Genomic DNA, 23,768 nt, shown 5'->3' on the forward strand with positions numbered 1-23,768 from the left:
TCTCATGCCACGTTTTATGTGGCAAATAGAAAATTGAACCAAAATACAAATTCCACATATTCCCCCGGGAAGGAAAGCCTAGAATACCCTGCCAGTACAGAGGTGGTAAAAAACCAACCCTGCAACAGAAGTTCAACTCAGGTTGAGAGATACAGTGAGCAGCAGTAATAAAACAGATGGAGGTTGAACATTACTGGTGGTGGTTGTGTTGATGAGGGGGAGTTTGTCCCCGTCCCATCCCCGTGGGTTCTGTCTCCATCCCTGCCCCGTCCCCGCAGGTCCAGTCTCCATCCCCGCCCCGTCAGCTCTGTCCTCATCTGCAGAAACCTTGCACAATTATGATTTTATTTTTAAATCTTTTTATTAAAGTATAAAAAGGAACAATATGCTGTACAACTATTGTGTATAAATTACAAATAGAAAGCAATAATAACAGTGAGCAGCTATAATAAACCTCCTCACCATCACCCTCTACCCTTCCAACCCCAACAATAGCTGATTTCTAACTACCCCAAGGAATCCTAATCTACCTTGTTAAAATGTACAGGGGTACAAAATACAACCTGCTCTGTATGCTCTAGAGGGGAGAAATATGCCCTATGAAGCACTGTTATGATTTTTAATCTGTGGACGATCTCCAAATCACCAATCTCAGGATTCAGTCTAGCTCTCCTGTCTTCCACAGTCCCTCCTGCAATAGAAGCTGTCTTCTTAGAAGATGTGCTGGTAGCAGGATATACAGGTTCCCCCCCCCCCCCCCCCCCCATGCAAGTTTTGCTAGTTGTGGCCAGCATGTTTGCTTGCTTTTCCAAAAAATAAAAATATTGTCATCTGCATCAAACATAAATAACAGTCCAGTTCATTAAGAGGCTTCAAAGTAGGAAAAAAAACCCCTCATGGGCTCTGTCCCCATCCCCGCAAGCTCTGGCCACATCCCCATCCCTGCGGGTCCCCATTCCCGTGTCATTCTCTAGTCATGACTCCTTGTTCATAATTCCTACACTCTGGTTGCTGGCTAAAAATATAAAAAACTGTAGATTCACCTAACCCAGAATAATAGCAAACCAAAAGAGGAAGTCAAAGTGTATGGCAATAAGTGACAACCCGCAGGTGACTAAGCTTCTAATTAAAGCTGTGTACAACGGGAATTATGAGTAGGCTGTGTAGATCAATTGGACCTTCATGAACCATTATTTACTAACCTCAATTTCCATCCAGATCACACTTTTAAAAAAACGGTCTACTTTTAATAAGATTATTGACTGATACCAGATTCTACAGGTGAAGGCACCTTATCTAGAGAACACCTGACCTCTCTTCATCCTTATTCAACAAGGTTAATTCTGCCAGACTTACAGACCGAGAAACAGAATGTGAAATTCAGATACTGAGGGGGGAGGGGAAGGGGGTACATAATATCTTAACACCAACACCCAAATATATGGTCAAGGATATTCAACAATACCAAGGGTTCTTAACCAGTGGTACCTACACCCCCAAGGAGTGCAGAAGATATCAAACGGGGCACGGAGAAGGGTCTTGAAATCTGAGGCAATTTACTGAAACTTTCTAGACAGAGTGAAGACATTTATTAGGGCAAGTTATTGGTAGTATAAGTATTGCCATACTGGGAAAGACCAAAGGTCCATCAAGCCCAGCATCCTGTTTCCAACAGTGGCCAATCCAGGTCACAAATACCTGGCAAGATCCCAAAAAAGTACAAAACCTTTTATACTGCTTATCCCAGAAATAGTGGATTTCCCCCAAGTCCATTTAATAACGGTCTATGGACTTTTCCTTTAGGAAGCCGTCCAAACCTTTTTAAAACTCCGCTAAGCTAACCGCCTTTACTACATTCTCTGGCAACGAATTCCAGAGTTTAATTACACGTTGAGCGAAGAAAGATTTTCTCTGATTCGTTTTAAATTTACAACATTGTAGCTTCATCGCATACCCCCTAGTCCTAGTATTTTTGGAAAGCGTGAACAGTACTACTGTACTTTTAGTGACATGATAGCAGCCAACAATTAGTGACATATGTAGCTATCAGTAATAATTGGAGGACACATGCTTTGGAAGGGGATGCAAAGGTTTCATTCATCAGGTAAAGGAGTGCGGGAACAAAACAAAAAAAAGGTTAAGAACCCCTGAACTATGCTAACTGAAGGTGAAACAAAGAAACTTTAACTAAGCCACCTATCACAGCCTATAAATAACCTACTAATCTACTACTTAGAACAAGTTTTCCCATCACATTTAATCAGAAAACAGAACCAAGCGAACTCTACTATTTGATAAGAGATGACCTACAGGTGTGTGTTTGTGGAATGCAGTGAGGATCTCCACACATACGAGTACACAATTCATTCACCTACATACCCAGCAACGTGACATCTCATTCAACGCAAGGAATATCCCAACAAATGATATGAAGGAAAAACCAACCAGGCCCTTCAAAAACAGGATACAGTATCGGCCTGCTTATCCGACATTGCTGCCTGGACGTCCAACCGCCACCTGAAACTGAACATGGCCAAGACCGAGCTCATTGTCTTTCCACCCAAACCCACTTCTCCTCTCCCTCCACTCTCTACTTCAGTCGATAACACCCTCATCCTCCCCGTCTCATCTGCCCGCAACCTCGGAGTCATCTTCCACTCCTCCCTCTCCTTCTCTGCCTATATCCAGCAGACAGCCAAGACCTGTCGCTTCTTTCTCTATAACATCAGCAAAATTTGCCCTTTCCTGAGCACACCACCCGAACTCTCACCCACTCTCTCATTACCTCTCGCCGTGACTACTGCAACCTACTCCTCAACTGGCCTCCCACTTAACCATCTATCCCCCCTTCAATCCGTTCAGAACTCTGCTGCGCGTCTTATCTTCCGCCTAGACCGATATGCTCATATCACCCCTCTCCTCAAGTCACTTCACTAGCTTCCGATCAGGTACCGCATACAGTTCAAGCTTCTCCTACTAACCTACAAAAGCACTCAATCTGCAGCCCCTCACTACCTCTCTACCCTCATCTCCCCTTACGCTCCTACCCGTAACCTCCGCTCACAGGACAAATCCCTCCTCTCAGTACCCTTCTCCACCACCGCCAACTCCAGACTCCACCCTTTCTGCCTCGCCTCACCCTATGCTTGGAATAAACTCCCTGAGCCCATACGCCAAGCCCCCTCCCTACCCATCTTCAAATCCTTGCTCAAAGCCCACCTCTTCAATGTCGCTTTCGGCACCTAACCACTATACCTCGGATTCAGGAAATCTAGACTGCCCCAACTTGACATTTCATCCTTTAGATTGTAAGCTCCTTCGAGCAGGGACTGTCCTTCTTTGTTAATTGTAAAGCGCTGGGCAACCCTGGTAGCGCTTTAGAAATGTTAAATAGTATACTAGTAGTAATAGTACAATATCTCCATTTCAAAACACTTGTAGAATAGAACTTCTCTGAACGTCAGGGTACTCAGATTCCAATGTCTCTGCATCAGTCCTTAAAGGTTATCTGCACTGCCTAGGACCACTGACGTTTAAAATCTGGTGTGGATGCGAAGTAAACATGAAAGCTATTAAGGAATGGGGTAACAGTGCACACAGGGTGGACTGCCTTCTTCCTAAAAACATGCAAGGCAGATGAATACATTTTAGCTCCCATATCTACTATATTATTTTTAAAAAATGGATTGAATGAAGACCAGTATCTGTGCAAGGGTGATGGGCCCCTAGGGAACCCTTCAGCCTTATGAGCTCCCAAGCCTGCAGCCACCCCTCTCCCAAAAATGTTAATAAACTCAATCACAATCACCACAAAAGTTAAAGTATGTGCTGATGGTTCTTTGTGTGCCTGTCATGATCTATTGTTTTGCTTTGATTGCAGCTGCTCTTTGTCCTCAAGCAGCTGCTGCCCTAGGCAAGTGCCTGGTCTTGCCTAATGGTTGGGCCAACCCTGATCAAGACACGAGGAGTGGCCTAGTGGTTAGGGTGGTGGACTTTGGTCCTGGGGAACTGAGTTCAATTCCCGGCACAGGCAGCTCCTTGTGACTCTGGGCAAGTCACTTAACCCTCCATTGCCTGCCGCATTGAGCCTGCCATGAGTGGGAAAAAGTGCGGGGTACAAATGTAATAAAAAATAAAAAATAAAAAAATAATTATGGCTATGGTTGTATTTGCTAAACCACTTTTCACAATAAGCAAGTCACGGCGGTTTACAATTAAATTAAAATAGAAAAAATAGAATTACAAAATCGATTACAAGAACTTATTTTCTAACTCTTGTTCCCCAGTCCTAACGAGATGTTAACCCTATATTTCTAACTTCTCCAGAAACTAAGCTTTCCTAACGGATACTAAATCCAATCTCCACCCACTGCCTCCTGATGACATGTATTTTAGGAATTTCCATCCCAAAATATTTGCTTTCTAGATATGACTTCCAGGCTGGAAGGAAGGAAGCTGGTATATATAGTCTCAAAACTCCCACATTTTGGATGATCTAATTTAAAAAGTATTACAAGGTACAAATGTGTGTGTAATAAAGTCTCTTCTTTTTATCTAGGAACAGTATAGCACTGATAAAGGCTGATTAATCAACAACCTGTAAAGGTCTATTGAAACGTGTCCTCGGTATCTGTATATCCAGCTGCAACACATTCCACTTTCCGTGCAATATGTATCCGATTTTCCTGGTTTAATTGAAAGTGTCTAAAGACAATGCAAACAGGGAACACAGGAGCTCCTTGTTCGTATCCTTGTTTACAGAAATTACTGTTTGTTTTTGAATTCATTACACTTGATTACTCCCCTTAATACCAAGCTCTCCCTCTAATTTAAAGTACAGCCGTAAAAAAACAACAACAACAACAAAAATTATAAACTTCCCCAACCCAAATAAACTATTCACCGACTTGTCTCGCCAATAACTTAAAACGGAAACGCCACTTGCGCAAAGTCCTTTCATCACTTAAGCGTTTAAATCCCTTTTAATTCCCGTCGATCGCCCTTGCGGCCACTTGCCCCAATCCTACACGTTTAAAGGGAACTGCACAGCTCGTCCCTGCACTTGCTATCAGGCTGCCTATTACGTCTGTAAATACGGTAATCCTCCTTTCCGAAGAGGTAGGGAATTTCAGGACCCAATTTTTAAGTATCTTTCAATGTGGATAAACGAGGAAGGAAATCAGCCGTATGAAACTTTGAGATTCATTAACTGGCCAGCTCACATGCTTCCCCCAGCACCCCCATCCAAGTGCCAGGTCTTTGTGGCTGGCACCGTTTCCGGCGGCAGGTGCAGTCCAGGCCCTGGACATCTGATCTCGGTCCCACCCCAAGGAGAAAATTCCTGGGGCAAGCACGGGCTCCGGAGAATCCCTCCCCCCCATTAAACTGCAGAGAAAAGCGCTTACCCCGGATCCTGACGTGCTGCCTCTGTCTCTCTCTCGCGCTTCGCTCACATTCCCCCAGTTTCACTGCAGTCGCGGCTCACACGGCTCCCAGCAGCCGAGTTTCGTGACGTGACCGGGGAGGGTGGGAGGAAGAACTGCGGCTCCTCCCAGGGGGCGGGTACGAGAGCGAGACTTGATGAGAAGATTCATGCACACAGCGACGACAGCGTATTTTGTTTTTCCCCATGCAATCTCAGGCACCAGGAGCTGAAACTACGAAAGAATAACTCGTAATTTTATTAGCAGTTTAGCTAGGTACAGGTGCCGTGGTCCCCGCAGGTCCCATAATTGCCTCGCACCATGATTGAGAAATCCAGAACTGGGCATAGGTCTTCTTTTTGAAACTGTGCAAGAATTTAAGCAGGAGGCACAGCTTTTGACACTGGTCTCCAAAGAGGACAAAACAGTAGCAGCACATGACATGGCACTGAATCAAAGATGACTTCCCCCTCCCACCCACCCGATCATGATCCAAAGCAGGAAGCCTCCAGCCAATCTCAGATTAGCATTCAAAACAAAGCAAGCAGGACCTTGGCCAGTCAGAGCCTCCAGCCTCTAGGAGATGTCAAAATTAGTCCAGAGCACAGCCCCCCTGCTCTCTATAAGCAAGCTTGTCCAATAGCCCGAAGACCTGATTCCGACCCACTAATTGCTTTTTTTTTTAGGCCCTCAGAAGCAAGTCTTGGTGTGCTTCCCCACCACCACAGCTCTCTAAATTTCAGCCACATGGTACTAGAAGAGCAGGTTGGTCTTGCAGTTTAAAGTCTTGCAAGTCTTAAAGCCACGAAATCAACCCAAGCTTGCAGAGAGCCATTCGCAGTTGGGAAGCAGGAATCTCACAGTTTCTTCTGTAGCTGAAACTGAGTGGGGTGGGGGGGTTTACATGAAAGAGTGGAGGGTGGGAAGAAAACATATAGCAAAATAGGATGGTGTGTGTTTTGGCTCTCTGAATGTTACAAAATATAAAACGTGGCCCTCAACAGGAAAAGGTTGAGCAAGCAATACCACAGTTTTTCCTTTCACACCAGCAATCCAAAAGGGGCAGTTTCTGCTAAGGGATATCAATAGAAATCAAACAAAATAAAACATGGAAAAGAAAATAAGATGATACCTAAGGAAGAAGGGCGACCTTCAAAAGCTAATCAAGAAATGTATTAAGTTATGTCCAATAAAAAAGGTATCATCTTATTTTCTTTTCCATGTTTTATTTTGTTTGATTTCTATTGATAACCTTAAGAGTGGACTAACACGGATACCACACTCCTCTGCTAAGGGATATAAACAGGATAGGCCACAAAGTTTCAACTAATCCTTCTCAGCACAGGCTCTTGTGTTTCAAATAAAATAAAAATAGTTGAATCAATATATATTCCCTCCCCCTCCATTGTGTTCCAAGTTTTGAAATGTCTTCAAACTACCCTTAGAAATGGGCCTTTGTGTTTTACCAGGACATGTCCTCTTTTTGAGGCCACTTGCTGACACCGCTTCAAAATGGCTGCTGAGACTTCCAGAAGTCTTGCGAGGTCACTGCTTGAAATGTCGGCAGCCATTCTGAAGTGGTGCCGGCAGAGGCATTGCCATGCAGGAAAGAATGGGCTCCTTTCCTGCCCCGAAGAGGCCTCTAGACCACCAGGGCATGGTAAGGTAGGGGAGGGAAGTGGATAGAGGGAAGGGGGGAGGGAGCTATAAAAAAGGGTGGGTGGAGGGAGGCTGGAAAAACAATTTTGGGGGAGGGAAATATATATATATGTTTTTTGTTCCATTTGTACCCTGCGCTTTCCCACTCATGGCAGGCTCAATGCGGCTTACATGGGGCAATGGAGGGTTAAGTGACTTGCCCAGAGTCACAAGGAGCTGCCTGTACCTGAAGTGTAGGGTTACCATTTTGTGTCCCCTGAAAAAGAGGACACATGTCACGCCCCCTACCCCGCCCCTTTTGGGTCCTCATTCCGCCCCCTATTCCCCTCCCCCTGTCACATAGTCCCCTCCCCGCCCCCCCATCAGATACCCCCCTCACTATCTAGCCCTGGTGGTCTAGTGGCGTCTTTTCTTCGGGGCAGGAAAGAGCCCCCTCTTTCCTGCCTGGAGCACTGCCTGCCGTTGCCTGCTGCATCCTCCTCGGTCTCGGCTGGGGATTCAAAATGGCCACCGAGAGTTGAAGCGGCCTCGCGAGACTTCAACTCTCGGCAGCCATTTTGAATCCCCAGCCAGACCGAGAAGGATGATGGACAAGGGAGGCAGCGCTCCGGCAGGAAAGAGGGGGCTCTTTCCTGCCCCAAAGACGTCACTAGACCACCAGGGAACATGGTAGGGGAGGGGACGGGAGACCAGACCCATGGCGCCAATCGCCCGCCCACCGCCTGCACACACCCACCCACGACTAGAAATCCGGACAAACGTGTGTGCGGGCAAAATCCGCCGGACGCCCCGGACATGCCCTCAAAAACAGGACATGTCCGGGGAAATCCGGGCGAATGGTAACCCTACTGAAGTGGGAATCGAACTCAGTTCCTCAGTTCCCCAGGACCAAAGTCCACCACCCTAACCACTAGGCCACTCCTCCACTCTATATAGAATGAAAACCCAGAACCTCACTAATCAACTTCTGAAAACCCACCTTCTACTATACCTAATAAATTCCTTCCTTCTTCTCTCTACTTTCTTCCCTTAATTAATCTCTGCACAATAATAACTGTACCTGACATCCAGGATTAACAAAACTATATAAGCCACATTGAGCCTGCAAATAGGTGGGAAAATGTGGGATACAAATGCAATAAAATAAATAAATAGAATGGGATGGTGTGGGGAGGGGAGGGGAGTGGATATTGGTGTCCTCCTTTTTTATTTTGTCAGGGCAAATATGGTAACCCTAGGCCTTTGAATCTTTATCTGCTACAGATAAACAAAATTTTAAGAAGTCCTTTTACTATCTACATGTGGCCCTTAGTTTAACAAAGTTTTGAGGCAAGATGGGGGGGGGGGGGGGTACCGATTCTTATCAGAACCCCGCTCAGAAGTCATACTGATACAAAAATGCATGTATATAGGCATAGAGGAGCTCTTGTGGTAAAGTGCAGGAAGCTTAGTATACATCTTACTGCTGGTGCTGTGCCCAATTTTCTGCACATTATGGCTGCCAGACAGCGGACAGGAAAACTAGGCAAAGAGTTGTGTTGGGTATCTGTGCACTGTTCCTTTAAAATCCAATGGTAATGACGGCATTAGCTGTTAAACCTGGATCCAATTTTGGAGGAATGACTAAATATGTTTTGATGATTTTATAGGGGGGGTTCACCCAGTGGTGTGCTGGAGCCGGCTCGCAAGAGCCACTTGTTAAATTTTGACAGCTCTTGCGAGCTGGTTGTTGTACGGGGCGAGCCGGCTCCATTGCACGAGGTAAGCATGGCTCCCATCCATGTGTAGCGATGTCCTTCGCTCCCCCATCATCCCATCCGTCAGTTTCAAATACCTGCCTCGAAGCGCCGCCTTATTTAAAGCCCTGCTGCCCGTCTCCAGCTGCCTTCCCTGCTTGCTTCTCAGGAGTTCGGTTCGCGCCCTTAGTCCTGCCTTCTGACGTCATTTTGATGTCATTTCCTTTTCCCGCGGTGGAACTAAGGGCGCAAACCGAACTCCTGAGAAGCAAGCAGGGAAGGCAGCTGGAGATGGGCAGCAGGCAGGCCTTAAATAATGCGGCGCTTCGAGGCAGGTATTTGAAACTGACGGATGGGAGCGGGAGGGGAGGGAGAACTGCTGGGCATGGATGGGCAGAGGGGGGCAGGGGAGAGAATTGCTGGGCATGGATGGGCAGAGGGAGGCAGAGGAGAGAATTGCTGGCCATGGATGGGCAGGGGAGAGAATTGCTGGGCACGGATGGGCAGAGGGAGGCAGGGGAGAGAATTGCTGGGCACGGATGGGCAGGGGAGGGAATTGCTGGGCATGGATGGGCAGAGGGGGGCAGGGGAGAGAACTGCTGGATCATTTAATTTTTTTTTCCTGGAAAGAGTAATATGTTGGCCGCCGCCGCCCCCCCCCCCCCCCCCGGGTATAGCCAGCTCTGCAATTTTTTTTGGGGGGGGGCGCAGAGGTGGGTGGGGGGCGCCGAGGTGGACCGGGGAGAGAGCCTGTTAAAAATTTACCAGCACACCACTGGGTTCACCCTTGAAGAAGCGGTTGCGAAACATGGGTCATGTCGGACAATATACCTCTGAGCCGACGACAAAGGTAAGTACATAAGAGCATAAATTCACTTTATTAAGAATTAAACATAAAGTTAGACATTTAAAAGACCGATGACGATGCCGGCGCAGAAATCTTGATTATAATTATCTTTCATCGAGCGGCACAACTGAGATCTTTATATTTAACTTAGTAAATGCTTCTGGGAGCTTGACTGTAACTTTGAATAGTGATCTTTAATCTACAGTTGGAGCAAATATTAGTGGCCATTTGAAGCAAGTGGAGCTGGAATATACATTTGACATTCCACATATTGTGGTATAAGATGCTGGTACCAGGACCTGGAGCGACGCTAATCTCTGCAGAATACACCAGAATGTGTTTGTTTCCATGGCAATCCACGCACCCTCCCCATAAATGCATACAATCTTTGTATGCACATAATTTCTATACAGATTTCTTTACCACGCTGGATTTATTTTTTTAAACACATACATTATGAAACTGTGAGCTTAGCTCCAGAGCACAGCAAGTTTGCTTACCTGTATTATTATTATTTGTATAGCGCTACCAGACGCACGCAGCGCTGAACACCTGACACAGAGAGACAGTCCCTGCTCAATAGAGCTTACAATCTAAAAATAGACAGACAGACAAGACAATTAAGGGCGAGGAAAGTACTGGGTGAGAAGGAACAAGGATAGGGGAATTGAGTAGTGGTTAGGAGCCAAAAGCAGTGGTGAAAAGGTGGGTTTTCAGCATAGATTTGAAAACAGGTAGAGATGGAGCTAGGCGTACAGGCTCAGGAAGTCCATTTCAGGCAGGTTGGGAGGCGGGGGATAGGGCTGGCCAGACTTATATGGTCTGTGCCCTGAAGAGGACAGTACAAATAAAAAAAGTAGCACATATGAATTTATGTTCTTGGGCAGACTGGATGGACCGTGCAGGTTTTTTTCTGCCGTCATCTACTACTATGTATGAGGAGAGACTTGCTGACCTGAACATGTATACCCTGGAGGAAAGGAGGAACAGGGGTGATATGATACAGACGTTCAAATATTTGAAAGGTATTAATCCGCAAACAAATCTTTTCCGGAGATGGGAAGGCGGTAGAACGAGAGGACATGAAATGAGATTGAAGGGGGGGGGGGGGGGCAGGCTCAAGAAAAATGTCAGGAAGTATTTTTTCACAGAGAAAGTGGTGGATGCTTGGAATGCCCTCCTGTGGGAGGTGGTGGAGAAGAAAACGGTAACAGAATTCAAACATGCATGGGATATACATAAAGGAATCCTGTGCAGAAGGAATGGATCCTTAGAAGCTTAGCCGAAATTGGGTGGTGGAGGCAGTGGGGGGAAGAGGGGTTGTGATTGGGAGGCGAAGATAGTGCTGGGCAGACATATACGGTCTGTGCCAGAGCCAGTGGTGGGAGGCGGGACTGGTGGTTGGGAGGCGGGGAATAGTGCTGGGCAGACTTATACGGTCTGTGCCAGAGCTGGTGGTGGGAGGCGGGGCTGGTGGTTGGGAGGCGGGGATAGTGCTGGGCAGACTTATACGGTCTGTGCCCTGAAAAAGACAGGTACAAATTAAGGTAAGGTATACACATGAGTTTATCTTGTTGGGTAGACTGGATGGACCGTGCGGGTCTTTTTCTGCCGTCATCTACTACAGTGGGGGAAATAAGTATTTGATCCCTTGCTGATTTTGTAAGTGTGCCCACTGACAAAGACATGAGCAGCCCATAATTGAAGGGTAGGTTATTGGTAACAGTGAGAGATAGCACATCACAAATTAAATCCGGAAAATCACATTGTGGAAAGTATATGAATTTATTTGCATTCTGCAGAGGGAAATAAGTATTTGATCCCCCACCAACCAGTAAGAGATCTGGCCCCTACAGACCAGGTAGATGCTCCAAATCAACTCGTTACCTGCATGACAGACAGCTGTCGGCAATGGTCACCTGTATGAAAGACACCTGTCCACAGACTCAGTGAATCAGTCAGACTCTAACCTCTACAAAATGGCCAAGAGCAAGGAGCTGTCTAAGGATGTCAGGGACAAGATCATACACCTGCACAAGGCTGGAATGGGCTACAAAACCATCAGTAAGACGCTGGGTGAGAAGGAGACAACTGTTGGTGCAATAGTAAGAAAATGGAAGAAGTACAAAATGACTGTCAATCGACAAAGATCTGGGGCTCCACGCAAAATCTCACCTCGTGGGGTATCCTTGATCATGAGGAAGGTTAGAAATCAGCCTACAACTACAAGGGGGGAACTTGTCAATGATCTCAAGGCAGCTGGGACCACTGTCACCACGAAAACCATTGGTAACACATTACGACATAACGGATTGCAATCCTGCAGTGCCCGCAAGGTCCCCCTGCTCCGGAAGGCACATGTGACGGCCCGTCTGAAGTTTGCCAGTGAACACCTGGATGATGCCGAGAGTGATTGGGAGAAGGTGCTGTGGTCAGATGAGACAAAAATTGAGCTCTTTGGCATGAACTCAACTCGCCGTGTTTGGAGGAAGAGAAATGCTGCCTATGACCCAAAGAACACCGTCCCCACTGTCAAGCATGGAGGTGGAAATGTTATGTTTTGGGGGTGTTTCTCTGCTAAGGGCACAGGACTACTTCACCGCATCAATGGGAGAATGGATGGGGCCATGTACCGTACAATTCTGAGTGACAACCTCCTTCCCTCCGCCAGGGCCTTAAAAATGGGTCGTGGCTGGGTCTTCCAGCACGACAATGACCCAAAACATACAGCCAAGGCAACAAAGGAGTGGCTCAGGAAGAAGCACATTAGGGTCATGGAGTGGCCTAGCCAGTCACCAGACCTTAATCCCATTGAAAACTTATGGAGGGAGCTGAAGCTGCGAGTTGCCAAGCGACAGCCCAGAACTCTTAATGATTTAGAGATGATCTGCAAAGAGGAGTGGACCAAAATTCCTCCTGACATGTGTGCAAACCTCATCATCAACTACAGAAGACGTCTGACCGCTGTGCTTGCCAACAAGGGTTTTGCCACCAAGTATTAGGTCTTGTTTGCCAGAGGGATCAAATACTTATTTCCCTCTGCAGAATGCAAATAAATTCATATACTTTCCACAATGTGATTTTCCGGATTTAATTTGTGATGTGCTATCTCTCACTGTTACCAATAACCTACCCTTCAATTATGGGCTGCTCATGTCTTTGTCAGTGGGCACACTTACAAAATCAGCAAGGGATCAAATACTTATTTCCCCCACTGTATGTATAAGGTGCCGGGAGGGAAAAGGAACGAAGCCTGGAATTAGCAGTGGAGGAGGAGAAGGGGGACGAGTTCTCCTTGGACAGCGGGATAAAACCAGCCACTCGTGGGTGTTGTCATTTTGATGGTGCCAATTCAGATTCACCCTCTGAAAGCCCAGAAGAGCTTTGGAAAGCATGCTCCAGTGCAACTAATCCTCCTCTCCCTCAGCCTTTTTCATCCGCTGACTGAAGAAGTATCAGATTTACTCTCCTCACAACATTATTTCAAATCCTATATAATAAAACTCACCCTCAACGTTCTGAGGACACTGACATCACTGTCAGTACCAGCGGGCAATTCCTTCCGGTTCGAAGGGTTCGTGGTGGTGAAGCCACCAAAATCGCTGTGTCTGGGCCCCGCTCTCGCGTCAAATGTGATGACGTCGAGGGCAGAGCAATGGCATCAGTGGCTTTACAACCAACAAGGACTCGGGAGATGAAGGTGGCGTGCGTTGACGAGGTCCGGAACAATGGCGGTCAGTGGCTTCACAACGCCGAAGGGGTGGGTAGAGAGGGGGAGGGGTTCAGGAGGAAAACCCTGCTAGCGCCCGTTTCATTTGCTCCAGAAACGGGCATGTTTTACTAGTAATAAATAAAAGAAGAAAAAGAGAAGTTGACACTCATCTAATGGGCCCAAGGTGGTACCTATGGGTGATGTGGACTCAAAAGATCCTTAAAAAATGGTACCTGAGGGCAAACTGTCCCAAAGAACCCAATGTAGTACCTACAGCAGTTTTAGATTTTGGAACTTTTGCTGCCAGTACTCAAGAATCTCTAAATAAATTACCCACCAAAAACTTAACATAGTAACATAGCAAATGATGGCAGATAAAGACCTGAACGGTCCATCCAGTCTGCCCAACAACATAAACTCATTTACATGGCATGTGATAACTTTATACGTACACCAGAGTTTGATTTGTCTCTGCCTTTCTCAGGGCACAGACCGTAAAAGTCTGCCCAGCACTGTTCTTGTACTAAAAGTTCTGAAGCTAACATCGAAGCCCCTTAAAATTTACACTCCAGCCCATCCATATCTATTCAGCCACGATCAGGGCACAGACCAAAGTCCGCCCAGCATTGGTTTTACTCTCCAATTACCGGCGTCGCCACCCAATCTCCGCTGATTCCATATATCCATTCCTTCTAAACAGGATTTCTTTGTGTTTATCCCATGCATGTTTGAATTCCATTACCGTTTTCATCTCCACCACCTCCCGTGGGAGGGCATTCCACGAATCTACCACCCTTTCCGTGAAAAAAAAAAATACTTCCTGACATTACTCCTGAGCCTGCCCCTCTTCAACCTCAATTCATGTCCTCTAGTTCTACCGCCTTCCCATCTCCGGAAAAGATTCGTTTGCGGATTAATACCTTTCAAATATTTGAATGTCTGTATCACGTCACCCCTGTTTCTCCTTTCTTCCGAGATATACATGTTCAGGTCGGCAAGTCACTCCTCGTACGGTTTGCAACACAAATCCCAAACCATTTTTGTAGCTTTTTTTTGCACCGCTTCCAGTCTTTTTTCATCTTTAGCAAGATATGGCCTCCAAAATTAAACATTAGGGCCTTTTTATCATCTGGGGGTAGGGCTACTGCCGGGTTTGCGTGTGGCAAACCAACCCTAACTCTGGCCTGCCCAGGAGCCCAGCGATCGTTCCAGGCTTGCCGAGCGCCATTTTGGTGCTAGAAAATATTTCTAGCACCGGTGGCCGTGCCCAATTACCGCTGAAGCCCTCACCACCTCCTAAATAGGAGGCGATAAGGGCTCTGGAAGTCAATGGCCGTGTGGCAATTCATTATATTTCCACACGGCCATTTACTGCCCCTTAAAAAAAAACCCAACAACTATGGCGGTAACAGGTGGCCTCGGTGCATAGTGATCCCATGAGCTGACATCACTGCGGACCACCTTTTACCGCTGTTTGGTATAAGGACCCCTTAGTTATTAAAAATGTTTGCTAGGAGGGCCTGTTTTATTGCTGCTTCCATTACTCGCCCCCTTCCCTCCCCCAAACTTTCTTTACCAAGATTTCCCTGTCTGCCTAAATACTTGATGAGCGTTCCACAACTGAAGAGCTAGCTAGGATGACGACACCCGCGAGTGGCTGATTATATCCTGCTTGTCCAAGCAGAAAGCTTATTATGTCGGCTCCAGGGAATGCAAGGATGAAACCAATCATTTTTCACTATTAAAGGATGCACACTTCATTCCAACGGAGAGGTTAGACATACAGCAAAGAAAATAAATGACGCCATGGAAAAAAAACAAACAAACAAACCTAGCAATATAATCAGGGAAGCAAAGATGACAGCCTAACTTAAAACTAAAGTTTACTCGAACTAACACAGCAATGACAACCCAGACGTAAGACACGCCCTCTTAAAAACAGGGTGAGACCACACAACTCTGTACAGAAAATATAGTTTCCCCAGTTTCAACCACAGAAATTCTCCAATTACACCTTATTTGCAGGAGGCAAAAAATAAAATTACATTAAAAATAAATAACATAACCACTGTACACTTACAGAAAGTTGTAAAGCATCTGATGTGCCAGAGTTGTATTGAATTTGTAAATACAAGACAGACATTGGCTTTTCTCACCCCTTATCAGATAACTGTAAAGTGTTACTGTCTCATCACCTCTACCCCACCCCCTTTTACTGAGCAGTAATGGCATGTGTAGATAGCCTAAGAACTAGATATAGAAACCCAATGTTAACTGCATTGTTTCTTCACTGTCCTGATGAAGTCCAGAAAACCTGTCACAGATATATTACATTATCTTTGTACTGGACTACACACTTACAAACTTGTTTTAAGTCTTATTTTCACATACACCCCTGGATTCTATATAAGGCGCTCAAAATTGCATATGTAAGTTAATAGAGTAACAAGCCAATTAGTGCCACTAATTGGGTACTAAAAATCAAGTATAAGTACATAAGTATTGTCATACTGAGACAGACTGAAGGTCCATCATGCCCAGCATCCTGTTTCCAACACTGGCCAATCCAGGTCACAAGTACCTGGCAAGGTCCCAAAACAGTACAATACATTTTATGCTGCTTATCCTAGAAATAAGCAGTGGATTTTCCCCAAGTCCATTTTAATAAGGACTTATGGACTTTTCTTTTAGGAAACAATCCAAACCTTTTTTTAAACCCTGTTAAGCTAACTGCTTTTACTACATTCTCTGGCAATGAATTCCAGAATTTAATTACACGTTGAGTGAAGAAATATTTTCTCAGATTCATTTTAAACTTACTACTCTGTAGTACTGGGGCTAATTGGCAACGATTTGTATTTGCCTGCGCATCTTGCTAAGCACTATTCTGCAAAGAACACACATAAATCTTTTAGCATGCAACTGAAAAGGGAGCATGGCCATGGGAGGGGCAAGTGCGGATAAGTGGCATTCACTAAAGATGTGTGCATTATTACAGAACGAGGATTTACACAGTTCACCTGCTGTAAATCCTTTGGGCGCAAATCCCGGCACTACGGCACCCAACTCGGAGCACCGTTTATGGAACAGCGCTCAGCTCATGTTTGTCATTTGCTAAATCTAGTCCATAAGGTCTACATTTTGTTGCTAATTGGTTTTAGTTCACATGTTTATAAACTAAAGTGTGCCACAGTGACGCAAACACTAATGAGCTTGAATGTTTATATCACCACCTCCACTTTTCTCTATAATGCATGCTGGTAATGGTAAACACACTCTCAACACTTGTCAATAAAAATAAACTTTGCGTCTGGCATCAGTAATCACCGGATTGTTCAGACTTTGAGCTTAATGTCACACTATCTTACGATGAAAGGAAGAAGGATATGATCTCTGCTTTTATTTGGAGTTTTATAGCTTATCATAGCCCCAAAGCCTTTGACAATTCATTAAAATTCATTATGCGATGTGTTAAGAGGTTTGGAGTTTGATTTTAGTGTTCATGCAGATGACATTAAGTTGTTCTTCTTGGTTGTTGTTGATGATAGTTTGTAACTGGTCATCTAAAATTACAGCAATGTATGGATGCTATTCAATTTTGGGATGAAAAATAATAGGTTGGCTTTAAATTTAGCAAGAAGTGAAATCATGCTCGTTAGTTGGGAGATTTGTAGCCAGGTTGACCCAATACAACTCCTGGGTTTTCTTGTTCCTATTAAACATCAGATTGTGCGTCTTGGAGTTGTATTGGATACACAGTTGAATGTTAAGGCACAGGTGTAGCAAAGGTAGTTCAAACTTGTTTTCTATCAGTTACATTTTCTAAGCAAAATTAAACCCATGATTCCTCGATCTGATTTTTTGATAGTGGTTCAGAGTATTTTGTCTACATTAGACTACTGTAAAAGTCTTTACTTGGGTTTATCTCAATCTTGCTGTAAAGCATTATAGGTTGTACAAAAACACTGTTATATGGCTGATTGTGGGACTACAATTTACTGATTATGTTACATTGGCTACCTGTGAACTTCAGGATAATGTTTATGAGGAGAGACTTGCTGACCTGAACATGTATATCCTGGAGGAAAGGAGAAACAGGGGTGATATGATACAGACGTTCTAATATTTGAAAGGTATTAATCCGCAAACGAACCTTTTCCGGAGAGGGGAAGGTGGTAGAACGAGAGGACATGAAATGAGATTGAAGGGGGGCAGACTCAAGAAAAATGACAGGAAGTATTTCTTCACAGACAGAGTAGTGGATGCTTGGAATGCCCTCCCGTGGGAGGTGGTGGAGAAGAAAACGGTAACGGAATTCAAACATGTATGGGATAAACATAAAGGAATCCTGTTCAGAAGGAATGGATCCTCAGGAGCTTAGCTGAGATTGGGTGGCAGAGCCGATGGGGGGAGGTGGGGCTAGTACTGGGCAGACTTATACGGTCTGTGCCAGAGCCGTTGGTGGAAGGCGGGACTGGTGGTTCAGAGGAGGGGATAGTGATGGGCAGACTTATACGGTCTGTGCCAGAGCCAACTAGTGGGAGGTGGGGCTGGTGGTTGGGAGGTGGGGATAGTGCGGGGCAGACTTATACGGTCTGTGCCCTGAAGAGGACAGGTACAAATAAAAAGTAGCACATAAGAGTTTATCTTGTTGGGCAGACTGGATGGACCGTAAAGGTCTTTTTCTGCCGTCATCTACTATGTTACTATATTACTATGTTTAAAGTACTGATGATTATTTTTAAGACTTTGACCAGTAGTGTTTCAGAATATTTGAAGACTATTCTCCTTGGCTGGTCCAGGCCTATGGAATAAACTCCCTGGAAGTATTCGGATATTAATATCTGTTGCTGAATTTAAGAGAAGGTTGAAAACCCCTTTTGCTTGTTCAAGCTTTTAAATAAGAAGACTTGGGACTGGTTCTATGATGCTGCTATATAAATCTGTAAAAGGATTTATTTTGATTTTAGTTTTACATTGATATATGATTTGTAATATTTTTAATGGATTTTGTGTGTTTTTTGTTCCTCACCTAGCCCCCCGTTTACTAATCCATGCTAGCGGCTGCCACGTGGCAATGCCGACAGTCCATTCAAAGTGAATGGGTTGTGTCAGCATTAGCGCACCGCAAGCTATTAGCGCGACTTAGTAAACTGGGGGGGGGGGGGGAGGGCTAGTTAATAGGTAGGTTATAAATGATATAAACAATTAAGGTTGCTTCTGAGCTCCGAAAGATACAAATTAAGTACTGTGTGACTTTATTCCAACCTTTGATTTGACATGATTTAAGGATGGGTGTTGAACCTTTTGATTTTAAGATTTGAAAGACAATACTACAGTTTTTTGGTTTCAGCTCAATATGGAGTGTGGAAATGGTTTTTTTTTTGAATGTATCAATTTTAGTACTGCTTTTGAAATCAGAATTTCTTGATTTTTCTGTATTGGGAGGGGGGTTATTTCAGACTCTTGTGTACCACCTTCCCGTCTCTAGAAAGGTTTGTATGTGGATTAATACCTTTCAAATATTTGAATGTCTGTATCATAATCACCCGTTTCTCCTTCGTCCAGGGTACACATGTTCAGGTCATTCAAGTTTCTCCTCATACGTCTTGCTACACAGACCCCATACCATTTTCATCATAGTCGCATAGTAGATGGAAACCGATAAAAGACCTTAAGGTCCACCCAGTCTGCCCAACAAGATAAACTCATTACACAGGGTATGAAGCGATATATCATATGTATACCTATTGTCGATTTATCCTTGCTGTTTTTAAGGCATACACCGTAGAAGTCCGCCCAGCACTGGCCTTGTTCTAAGATTTCCAAAGTTGTTGTCATAGCCCCTGAAAAACTCCACTCTGGCCCATCCAAATCTATTCAGCCTCCATCAGGGCACAGACCATAAAAGTCAGCCTAGCACAGGTTTTCCTACCTAACCTCCCCTAAGCTTCTTTGGATCCGATCCTTCTAAACTGGATTCCTTTGAGTTTGTCCCACACATTTTTGAATTCCATTACCTTTTTCATCTCCACCACCTTCCGTGAGAGGGCAATCCAGATATCTACCACCCTCTCAGTGAAAAAATACTTCCTGACATTATTTCTGAGTCTGCCCCCTTTCAACTTCAATTCATGCCCTCCTAGTTCTACCACCTTCCCAAGATAAGTCCTCTAAAACTGAAAACAATACTCCAAATGGGGCCTCACAAATGACTTGTACAGGGGCATCAACACCTCCTTTCTTCTGCTGGTTTATAACCCTCTCTACGCAGCCCAGAGTCCTCCTGGCCGCAGCCACCACCTTGTCACACTGTTTTGTCACCTTTAGACACCATCACTCCAAGGCCCCTCTCTTGAGCCAAGTTTTACCAAACTCTCCCCTGCTATCCGGTACATCTATTTTGTATTTCTGCACCCCAAGTGCATACTCTGCACTTTGTGGCATTACATTTTAATTGCCAGAACCCTTGATCATTCTTCTAACGTTTGGGACATCCCTTCTCATGGTTTCTACTCCTTCCAGGGGTATCCACTCTGTTGGCTATCTTGGTGTCATTCGCAAAAAGACATCTTTTTCCTTCTAACCCTTCAGCAATTCATTAGTTCCTCCTCCATTCCTCCAGGTCTAAGTAACAGAATCAGTAATACTAATGTACTTGTCCAACAACTAGCCTCCTAGATCCCTGGCACAGCCTGTCAGATGGACAGCTACATTAGGGCCTGTGTTTCATTAAGTCTCCTAGGGCACGCAAGTGGTTTTAGCATTCGCACTAACCATGTCGATGCCCATAATATTCCATAGGGTCTACATGGTTAGCGAGTGATAATTTTTAGCGCGCGCTTTAAATGCTAGCGCACCTTTGTAACAGGGCCCTAGTTGTTTCTGTACTTGCAGCCTGCCAGACAGACCTAGCTGCTAGTTTTGATTTTGAACAGTCTGAAATAACTACCATTAGTAGTGAATCTCCTAGGTCCCTCAGAGACAAGGTCAAATGCATTAACAAGTGAGCAGAGGACACTTGGGACCAAATTCTATAAACAGCGCTGGAAAAAAAAAAAAAAAGACCTGCTAAGCACTATTCTATAAGAGGCCCTGAAAGTTAGGTGCCGTTTATAGAATGACGCTTAAACTTTAGACACAAGGATTTGCACCAATTAAAACCTTGGTGTAAATCCTTGCGCCTAAATGGTGCATATAAATTGCAGGATCACATCTGATCTTCCCATGACCCTCCATTTTAATTAACCTTTTCCAGAGATGGGAAGGCGGTAGAACGACGAGGGCATGAAATGAGACTGAAGAGGGGCAGACTCAAGAAAAACGTCAGGAAGTATTTTTTTCACGAAGAGGGTGGTGGATGCTTGGAATGTCCTCTCGTGGGAGGTGGTGGAGATGAAAACGGTAACGGAATTCAAACATGCGGGGGAGGAGTGTGGAGTGTGGAGGAGTGGCCTAGTGGTTAGGGTGGTGGACTTTGGTCCTGGGGAACTGAGGAACTGAGTTCGATTCCCCAGCACAGGCAGCTCCTTGTGACTCTGGGCAAGTCACTTAACCCTCCATTGCCTGCCGCATTGAGCCTGCCATGAGTGGGAAAGCGCGGGGTACAAATGTAACAAAAATAAAAAAATAAATAAACCATAAAGGAATCCTGTTCAGAAGGAAGGGGATCCTCAGGAGCTTAGCCTAGAATGGGTGGCAGAGCCGGTGGTTGGGGGGTGGGGCTAGTGCTGGGCAGACTTATACGGTCTGTGCCGGGGCTGGTGGGTGGGAGGCGGGGATAGTGCTGGGCAGACTTATACGGTCTGTGCCAGAGCCAGTGGTGGGAAGCGGGGCTGGTGGTTGGGAGGTGGGGATAGTACTGGGCGGACTTATACGGTCTGTGCCCTGAAATGACAGATACAAATCAAGGTAAGGTATACACAAAAAGTAGCACATATGAGTTTATCTTATTGGGCAGACTGGATGGACCGTGCAGGTCTTTTTCTGCCGTCATCTACTATGTTACTATGTTAATTGATCATTAGCAATCAATATTGATGCTAATTGGTTTTGTTATCAATTACGTTACACATGCAATTTTAAGCCCCATTTATAGAATTTGGGGGTTATTGCATATCACCTACGTTTTCTTTTAAATGAGTAATAAAATGATTATTTTTGATCTATACATACTAGAAAATATATGAAGGGTCTTATCGGGTCACAGCATCTGAAATGGCTGAATACCAGGGAAACATCAACATACTAACCAGCCTTTTAGATCAGGTTTCCTACTACAGAAGCTTCTTTTTGTGAAATAAAAACTGTTCATTTACTATCCCTTATCTAAATTAATCAGATAAACATTAGGATGAGAAATGTTGGACTCCTGAAAGGCTAATGTTTCAGTCACTCTCTAAGTTCAGAACATGAAGCAGACAACTTGCTATATGTTCCATGGATTTTGTCCACCTGGTGCACCCAAGAAGACAGTTTCCCCAAAGGCAGCACCCACTAGTGACAGACAAAGCATGAGAGACCCAAGTGGCTTTGCAAACATGAAACAGGTTTAAGAAGCTGAACAGTCTTGGGACTGCCGTTTACGTGAAAGACTATTTTAAAAGCTAGCTATCAGTATTGATTTATTTGAGCATTTGGGCACCTCGTGAGATATTTTCACATTTTTGAGCCTGTTTCTCCACACTGATCTTGACAATTAAGCAGCTACTGGTTTCACCTGTTCATCCAGCTTGACTGGTCGTCAGAAGATCTTCTAGCTATTTCTGTTGCAGGTCCACTTTTGTGAAATACCCTAACCACTTCCATATGTTATGTTTACAAAGTGACTATCTGATGTTTAGAACACAACTGGAAGGCAATATTGCACTGGTGGGCACTTGAGAGGAATGAAGGAGAGAAAAGGGGAATGGATTTTGTCTGGTTTGAGCTAGGAATTTGAGGAGGGTATGGGGAAGTAGAGGTAGGCCTCCGGGAGGTCCAGGGCAGTCAAGAACTCCCACAGCCGCACCAAGGCAATGACAGAGAAGTGTTCCATCCAGAAGCTCTGGAGTCGCAGACAAGCATCCACTCCCTCCCCTTTGAGGTCCATGACGGGGGAAAAGAACTGTCCCTCTTCTGGACCATGAAATACATGGGTACCTGTCCAGGCCACACTCTGCTGGCGAAACTGGTTCCACCACTCCTATATCACAGAGCTGATGAAGGGTAACAAGAGCTTGGCACTTTAGAGCTGAGCCATAGGAAGAGGTCTATGAATGTCTCGGAACTGGAAAGGCAACTCCATGGAGTACCCCCTCTCAACCACCTCCAGAACCCACTGATCTGAGGTGATGCAGATCCACTCATTGCAGATGAGAGATAACCTGCATGGAAAACAATGAGGAGCACCCTCATTGGGCATGTCAAGTGGCTGTGGTCCTGCCTCACTTGTGAACTCAAAAGGACCCCTTGCTTGAGGGGCCTACTTTGCTTCTCATCTGGAACAAAGGGCACTGAGCAGATCTGAAGTCGGCCCACTCCCTTGGAGCCATGGTTCGCTGCGCACCCTTGCACAGCGCAGGGAGATAGTGCCTCACCCATATCCTTCACCAACTTCTCCAAGTAATCACCAATAGCAAGCACCCCTAAGGACAGCTGGACTCAAAAGCTTCTGGAAGCCACACCCAGTGGCGAAAGCCACAACCAATGGGACCCCTGATGCTGCCAATAAGCAGGAAGTCAGATGACCATATCATACAGAACGCCCAACAGACCATCCGGGGACTCTAGGCAAGAAATCTCTGAGGACTCGGCAACTGCTTGAACCAACACAGCATGGAGCTACCTAACTGATACAAGTAGCAGCTCTAAATGCTGGATCCCCCACTGAAAAGGCCAAGTGGAGCTTTGCTCTACATCTTTTCATAGAGCTCCCTGAGGGCTGAGCCCCATGAACAGGTACAGTGGTCACCTGTGCAACCGTCGTAACCAGGGCGTCCAATTCTCAGGAAGAACCAACACCTCTCAATCTCCCGAGCGAGGACATAGGAGTTGAGCAAGAGCCCCTGAGATCCTGAGGGGACCATCCGGGAACTCCCACTTTGCCCTCATCAAGCGGACGAGGGCCTGTATGGAAGGGCGTGCGGCAGGAGGCTTAAGCATAGCCTCATCTAAGAGATGACTCAGCTTCTCATGACAAAGGAGCCAAAACCCATGAGACTGCTACTCCCCAGCCTTCCAACAGGGAGGGACCTCAGAACTGGAGTCCATGGGGGACTGGGAGCCCAAGAGGAGCTCGAGTCCTCCTCTGCTCCCTCCAAAGAACTCAGACCCTCCGGAAAAAACAGATCCAGTCCACAGTGCTGAGACTCCAAACGGGGGCCCCACGCCGATCCCCTCAGGGCTTCTAC

At 45.5% G+C, this 23,768-nt stretch overlaps 1 protein-coding gene across 3 annotated transcripts in view; it reads right to left on the bottom strand.

Annotated features, from left to right (window-relative positions):
• LOC115479816 (serine/threonine-protein kinase PAK 4-like) overlaps positions 1-23,768 on the bottom strand; it is a 309,742-nt gene that overhangs the window by 78,816 nt on the left and 207,158 nt on the right. The window contains exon 1 of one of the 3 annotated variants that reach the window (XM_030218031.1): positions 5,406-5,480. The exons of 1 other annotated variant lie outside the window; for it this stretch is intronic. The gene's annotated coding sequence lies outside the window, so the exon portion shown is untranslated. Of the gene's footprint in view, positions 1-5,405; positions 5,481-23,768 lie in introns of those variants that run through there. One more of the 3 variants, XM_030218032.1, reaches the window with a different exon arrangement.

The sequence above is a fragment of the Microcaecilia unicolor genome, chromosome 11 (genome assembly GCF_901765095.1).
Source record: "Microcaecilia unicolor chromosome 11, aMicUni1.1, whole genome shotgun sequence".
In the NCBI taxonomy this organism is placed as follows: Eukaryota; Metazoa; Chordata; class Amphibia; order Gymnophiona; family Siphonopidae; genus Microcaecilia; species Microcaecilia unicolor.